Source organism: Gouania willdenowi, unplaced genomic scaffold (genome assembly GCF_900634775.1).
Source record: "Gouania willdenowi unplaced genomic scaffold, fGouWil2.1 scaffold_129_arrow_ctg1, whole genome shotgun sequence".
Taxonomy (NCBI): domain Eukaryota; kingdom Metazoa; phylum Chordata; class Actinopteri; order Blenniiformes; family Gobiesocidae; genus Gouania; species Gouania willdenowi.
This window is the reverse complement of record NW_021144877.1, coordinates 169,174-175,173: the sequence shown is the minus strand read 5'-3', so window position 1 is coordinate 175,173 and position 6,000 is coordinate 169,174.

Genomic DNA, 6,000 nt, shown 5'->3' with positions numbered 1-6,000 from the left:
CTTTTAAGAGAGAGTCAAAGACCGGTTGGATACCATCTAAGGCATCACGTCGAAGGGGGTACTGTTTCCTGTGGGGCCTGTAGGAGGACTTAGGTGTGATCACCACAGGAGCACAGTCTCTGATAAGGCCAACGTCATACTTGTGCTTGGCCCATAGGCCAGATGGCACTGAAGACAGCAGGGGTGAGATGTCCCCTGTTTGCGGTGCTGTCAGCGAGGTCAGTCGATAGCCTGTGGACAGGCTGATGGCAAAAACCGAACGGAGGCAGTCAATGATCAGTGGGGGAACCTTAACCCGATGGGCACTCGCGGCTGGTGAATACCACGTCAAAAGGTCCTCAGTTTGTTGCCAGTCATTGGTTAGATGACAGCGCAGAACAAAAGGGCCCAAGTCCTTCCACTGAAGGTTAGGAATTTTTGCCACCGTGATGTGAGGAAAAGAGTTGGGTACGTCAAACAAAGGTAGTTGGTCTTCCGTTAGCTGTACAGCAACAGCAGCGTGTCGAGAGTCAAAGTAGAGAAAGTCGGCGGTTAAGGTGTCATTTATACAGGTGTCCCTGTAAAAGGTCTCAGCAAAGGGATGGTCTGGGTGTTGTGAGACGTGTACTGTGCAGTGGCTGTACTCAGGTTTCTTAAATGTGAGGTGCTTGGGCACATGTTGTGCGGCCCAAAATTTAAGCGTGCATGCATCATCAAAACTAACCCACCAGTTGTAAACAAAAAGTGTGCCAGCGGACTCTTCTACAGAGTCTGACAGTCTGAGGAACATTTGTGCTGGGGTTAAAGGTCGTGAGATCTCGATTCCGGCATCGGTGCAGGTGAGAACTGCTTTAAGTTTAAGAAGCAGGTCTCTGCCCAGTAGGTTCACTGGGCAGTCGTTTGAAACCACAAATTGATGGGAGAATTGTGTGTTCCCTGCTGGCCAAATACAATAAGCAGGTGTGGACACGGGTTCGCGAGAAGTAGCACCATTAGCACAAATTGAATAAACGAAAGATGGGATTAGCTGTAGACGGCAGCGTTCGGAAAGTTTAATCACCGAGTTTGTAGCGCCAGTGTCGATCAAAAACTGAAGCGGAGTACCGTTAACAATGATTTTGGTTACCGGTAACCTTTCGTAGGCGTCGGCCTTCATGAACAGACACGATGTCGGCCCATCAAGGGAGGCCTCCGAGTCAAAAAACAACCTTTCATGCAACAAGTCTCTTTGGAGGGCTTTTTGAGCTTGCACCTCTTCAGCTAGGTCTGGAAAAAGCCTAAATAACTCATCATCAGTGTGAAAATCCGGGTGTTGCAACGCGTGTCTCTTTGTGTTAATCAGTTCTATAGAATGTGTGTCTGGGGCTAAAATGGATGATGTGTCCGGTGCATTGTTAGTCGGAGGAGTAAGCGTTGTATCCTTCGGTTGGACGGTCACGGCTTCTCCCAAACCCGCGTCCGCCAGTCAATCTGCCTGTTGGTCGTTCTCCCTTGGAGGACGACCTCCACCTCTCCGTTTGGCAGGGTACCGCTTTTTGTTGTTGTGTTTGGGCATTTTCCGGGGTTGCCTTTGTGGACATGTGTCTGACCAGTGGTCCCGTGCGCCGCAGATGAAGCACTCATCTGTCCTTCTTTGGATCCCGCCACGGTCAGCATATCGTTGTGGGTGGTCTTGATGCTGTCGGAACAACGTGAGGGCAGGAAAGGCATTTGCCAGCATAAGTCCATCATTGCCTTGTTTTGCTTTGTTTTCAAGGTCCTCAGCATGTAAGGCGTATTTGAAAATGTCAGTCCAACGGTTCTTTTGCCATCCACCAATCAATGTTGTTTCGACTGTGGATCGGAGAGAGGGGCGGAGCCCCGATACGAGGAAGCTCTTAGCTAGGGCCTCGTAGGATGATTCATCAGGTGTGTTGTAGCCTTGTGGCGGCTTGACGTGGCCGCTGAAGGTGTCGACACAGGCTGTCAGCCTGCGGCTGTAGTCGTCAACCCGCTCAGTAGGTAACTGCGTGCAGGCCTGAATTTGGCTCATGTCCACGCGGACGCTGAAAGTCTGAGCGAGGAGTGCGGCGGTGGCTTGGACGTACTTTTCCCACTCTCCATTGGGGTTCCAGCCCAAAACCATCTGACGTAGCCCCGCATTTTGGGGTGCTTCGATGAAGATCTGAATGCGGGCATATTCAGTTGAAGTCAGCAGAGTCTTGAGAAGTCTGTTTATTTCTGACCCAGTTGGTCGCCAAACTTTACAGAATGCGATGAGAGCATCCCCAAATGGCCCTCCTCCATTTGAGATGGGTGGAAACTCATCCTTTGCTGCTGTAAGCATTTCAGGCAGCATGTGTCTGTAAACCAAAACATTGTCTGTTGCGCCTGGGTATTCGATCATTGGGAGGCGGAAGTTCTGGATTGGAGAGTCCAGATCAGAGGTGGAGTCCACCTGCGCCCGTGATCGTGTCAGCGGTCCACAGTGGCAACCGTGGTTGATGGTGGGTGTACTTTGCGTTGAAGAACTGGTTGTAGATTGCGGCTCTTGCACAGGTTGAACAGCATGTGGGCATGCCTGTGGGACCCAACGGGCCAAATGTGCTGCCCCAGCGTCATCGTCATGTAACGTGGGTTTGTATGATGGTGGTTGAACTTGAATTGCTGGCAAAGTGTATGAAATTGGAGGAAAAGCATTAGATGAAGTCTCTATGGCTCCATTGTGTGTCATTGTTTGGCTGGGGGTTTCAGCTGTGGCCTGTGGGTAAATGTATGGTGGAGCTTTGGCTCCCTCTGCCGGATGACCAATAGCATTACACTGTGAATTTGGAATTTTACTTGTGTTACCCAATTCTGCCACCAGAGGGCGGCAGAGAGCCGTGGTAGAAACGTTAGAGGCAGGTGGTGACGTGGTGGAGGGTGGAGCCGTGACGTCCGGATACAATGGAGCAGGGGGTGTGGTTTGTGTGTGTGTGATGAAAGGGTTTTTGCTTGTGTGTGTAAATGTGTCAGTGTTAATTTTTTCCTGTTTTGGCATTATAACCGCTTCTTTTTTATCCCTAGCAGCCCTGTGTGCACTTTCTTTCTGCCAAATGTGTAAACAGCGTTCATGTGCCATCATTTCTTTCACATAATTGCTTTTAACCTTTGTTTTGCTCAAAAGTTGCTGTTTATGCTCAGATAGCGCGTCTCTCAGCTGTGTGAGCTGGCGTTCGCTCAAGCTGCCTCTGTTTGGAAAACCAAAGCATTCCACCCAAACCTGCAGCTTGTCACAACAATTTTCACCATACTTTTTCTTCATCTGGTCTACTAATGGTGCACTCCAGTCCACCTCCGGCTTAGCGGGGTTCACACTTAGGTTATTGCCCATTATGCCCCTGACAGTCTACTACTATCTGCTGATCAGGCAGAGACGGCACAGCCGTGCACAATAACCAAATTCAAATAACTCTCGACCTCCGGCTAACTGGGGAGAACAACTCTCTAACCTCCGGCTAACTGGGGAGAACAACAATAACAAACAACTCTCGACCTCCGGCTAACTGGGGAGAACTAACCTCCGGCTAACTGGGGAGAACAACAATAACAAACAACTCTCGACCTCCGGCTAACTGGGGAGAACTAACCTCCGGCTAACTGGGGAGAACTCTCGACCTCCGGCTAACTGGGGAGAACAACTCTCTAACCTCCGGCTAACTGGGGAGAACAACAATAAACACCAACTCTCGACCTCCGGCTAACTGGGGAGAACAACTCTCTAACCTCCGGCTAACTGGGGAGAACGCAGACTGTCAGGGCTTTACTGGACACCTCTAATATTATTAAACTTTAACTGGACCGGAGTCACCTTATCACACACCACAGCAGAGGTGTCAAAATAAAACAGAAACAGAAAGAAGCATGAAGGCTTTGTGAACAAAAAACCAGCTTCTCACCTTTTTTTTTTTTTTTTTTAGCCGAATTGTTTGAGGTCCACCGTGGTCCGTTTTGGTCCCGTGCCAGCCGTGCGACGACCCGATGCGAGCCTTCACGGAGGTATCCTGCACATTAAATGCTGGCTTAGGATCATTGACGCGTCCGTCACCCCCGTAATGGGTCGCGGGCCGCGCACACGGTCCGGACAGGGATCTCGTTCGTGACGCCAATTGTTAAGGTGGAAAAAGAGGAAGGTTACCTCGTTTTGGCTGTATGACACCCTCTGCGTTGGGAAGTGATGAAAACCAGACTGAAGAGTTGGTGAATTAATAAAAATGATTTTATTCTAAACTAAATAAAAGAATACAAAGTGGAAACAAAAATGGTGACCCCCTGGCCAGGCGATCCAAAGACAGAGTGACGAGACACAATATTAAAGCACGTATATCTCCCCTTAGTTCCCCTCCTCCCTCCTCCCCCCCCGAGACATAGAGATAGGGACAGTGGGAAGGAGGGAGGACAAGAGATGGAAAGAGAGACAGTTTTACTCTTTGAGTCAAAACAGTTCGCTCCTCGTTATCTGGTTGCTATGGAAACTGAGGTGTGTGCGAACTATGTGTTTGTGTGTATGAATGAATGTGTATGGGGTGTGCTATGTGAGTGTGTGCGTCTGTCCTTGTGGTTGTTTTGAAACTTTGGACAGGTTGTTCTGACCCAGAGTGAAGACAAGTTAAAGTTGAAGACATGAGAAATCACACAATGAAAAGTTACACCCCAAGGCTTAAGGATTAAAATATATAAGTAATTATATTATTAAGCATAACTAATTATTCTGCCCCAACACCTGTCTCTCAGTGAAGAGTGCTGGCCATCTTTCAACCATGCTCTGCACATCAGGCTCCTTTGTCACTATCTCTCTTCTGCGCAGTGGGAATGTTTGGTCCATCATTTTTGAGACTTGAGTGGCATTGGGTATTTTTTTCTTCAATTCCTCTACGACCAACATTCTGGCATTTTCAAGGGTTCTTTCATCATGTCCGGCAGGTAAATTAGGCAAATAATTGGCCTCACCTCTTTTTGGCCGCTTGATATTCTTGCTGGATGATTCTCCTTCTGGGTTGGATTTACTTTGTTTTCCCCCATTAATCTTTACATCATCACATCCTGATTTTTGTAGCTTTGTTCGAAAGTCGGCCATCTTGAATTTAAGGCTGTTCTTCCAGCCAAACCATCCTGGCTGGGGACCAGGTTCAGTGAGGCTGGGGTGCTTGCTGATCAAAGCTTTTGCAACACTGCTGAAGTCATCATCGTCAGGGTAAGCCTTGAAACTGTACATACTTACGGCAAGCTTCTGAAGTATGTCATGTTTCATATCTCGTGATAGAGTCATTGGGAGACGGTCTTTCATGAATAAAAGGTTTGCCTCTCTCAGTCTGTACTCTACATCCACTGAGAAATTGGGTATGTCGAAGAACTCTGGCCACTGTGTTCTTAGAGAACGTGGTGATCCAGCAATGGACAAGATCTTCACTGGTTCCGTTCCTATCTCACTGACAGGACCGAGTACGTGGTCCTGGGGAATGCTAAATCCCGCCCCCACACTATCACCTGTGGGGTCCCCCAGGGCTCCGTGCTCGGCCCCACCCTCTTCACTATTTACATGCTTCCCCTCGGGTGTGTCGTCGACAGGCACGGAATTAACTTCCACTGCTACGCTGACGACACACAACTCTACCTCAAGGTCTCCCCCTCTGGGTCCCCCTCTGCCACCCTCACTCGTCTCAGCTCCTGCCTGGAGGAGATAAACGCATGGATGAGACAAAACTTCTTGCAGCTGAATGGCTCAAAAACAGAAGCCATCCAAACTGGTACTCCTCAACAACTCCGTACCTCCCCCATCGCCTCAGTTTCAATTTTTGGCCACAGCATTCCCCTCTCTCCCTCCATTACCAACCTTGGGGTGAAGTTTGACCCCCACCTCTCCTTCGACAACCATGTCACCCACATATGCAAAACCTCTTTTTTTCACCTCCGTAACATCTCAAAACTTCGTCCTTTCCTCTCCCTTTCGGCTGCAGAGAGGCTCGTCCATGCGTTTGTCTCCTCCAGGTTGGACTACTGTAA